Source organism: Triticum dicoccoides, chromosome 4A (genome assembly GCF_002162155.2).
Source record: "Triticum dicoccoides isolate Atlit2015 ecotype Zavitan chromosome 4A, WEW_v2.0, whole genome shotgun sequence".
In the NCBI taxonomy this organism is placed as follows: domain Eukaryota; kingdom Viridiplantae; phylum Streptophyta; class Magnoliopsida; order Poales; family Poaceae; genus Triticum; species Triticum dicoccoides.
The window spans coordinates 553,436,549-553,438,120 of record NC_041386.1 but is presented as its reverse complement, the minus strand read 5'-3'; positions in this window follow the sequence as shown (position 1 = coordinate 553,438,120).

Here is a 1,572-nt window from a genome sequence, read left to right as displayed (position 1 = left end):
GTTGCTCTGGCAAGAGAGAGGGGTCATCAACACCGTAGTCGTACTGGGGGTCTCCGGCAGTCTCGGGGTCTACCGGAAAGAAGTAACGGAGGGGGAACACAATAAATAACAGAGCAATCAATGTAACAAAAAGCAAGATGCGGCATTACGTTGTGCTACGGGTGACCTGACGCGGTACGAGGTGATACCGGTGAAGGGGGGAAACATCCAGAAAAATATCCCCAGTGTTTCGCGTTTTCGGACAGATGAACCGGAGGGGGAAAGTTGCGTGTTCGCTATGCTAGGGATGCGTGGCGGACGAACGAGCTGCGTAACCGGATCCGTCTCGTCGTTCTGAGCAACTTTCATGTAGAAAGTATTTTCATCTGAGCTACGGTTTATTTTATATGATTTTTAAAGTTTTAAATCATTTTTAGAATTTATTTAATTAATTTAATTCAACATTATCCAGAACAGTGCATGCTGACGTCAGCATGACATCAGCAGTCAACAGAGGAGTTGACTGGTCAGCTGACGTGTGGGTCCCGTTTGTCATTGACTGTTTAGTCTAATTAGGGTTTAACTAATCTAATTACGGTTTAATTAAACTAACTAGTTAATTAGATTAATTAAATAGGTTAATTAACTTAATTAATATTATAATTATTTTTATTTATTAATTATTTATTTATTTCCTTTTTTATAACATTCTGGGGCTAGGCCCACCTGTCTGTGACCCAAAGGGGCGGATGCGGGTGCAGGCATCGGGCGAGGGGTGCGGGCGCGTGGGCGCCCGTTACGGCGAGCGGGAGGGGCGCAACTAGCCACGACCAGCAGGTGCCGCGAGCCGACATCAGGCGAGGAGCGGCGCCGGCGCGGCCTGGTGGTCTGGGCCGGCGGCCAGAGGAGCTGCCGGAGTCGTGCTAGGGCGGTGGGGAGCAGAGGCGGAAGGCGGGGCGTAGAGGTGGGAGGCGGGGCTACATGGGGCGCGAACGCGGCATGGGAGTCCATAGGCGAGGCGCCGCGGGGTTGGCCGGGCGCGGCTGTCAGCGGGTAGCGGCGGAGCCGAGCGCGGGGGTGGAGGCGGAGCGCCGTCAGCGGGGGAGGGCGCGACGCGGCAACGGGTCCAGTGGAGGACGGCGTCGCAAGAGGGAGAGGAGGCCGGGGGTGAAGTGAGGGCGGTGTTGGGGCACGTACAGGGCAGAGATCAGGTGCGTGCAAGCATGAGCAAAGCTCCGGGCGCATGGTGGAACAGTGGCGTACGACCACGAATTCGAAGGGGGCAAGCTGGGGGATGGAGGAGGAGCTCACTTTGAGCTTGTAGATGAACAAGGTGGGCTCAGGGAGGAGACGACGAGGTCCGGTGGGGAGGCTCCGACGAGGTCCAGGCGGCGGCGCGGGTGAAGGGGGCGAGGCTGTCCAGCGAGATCCGGCGACGGAGCGGTCGCGGACGGGGCGGCGAGGCTCGTGGTAGCTCGTTAAGGAGAAGACGAGGACGCGACGGTCCGACGAGCGGCGATGGCATGGCACCTCCGGCGAGGGGCGTCGGCATCGGGCCTCCCGATCCAGATCTCGGAGAGTAGGGGGACGAGA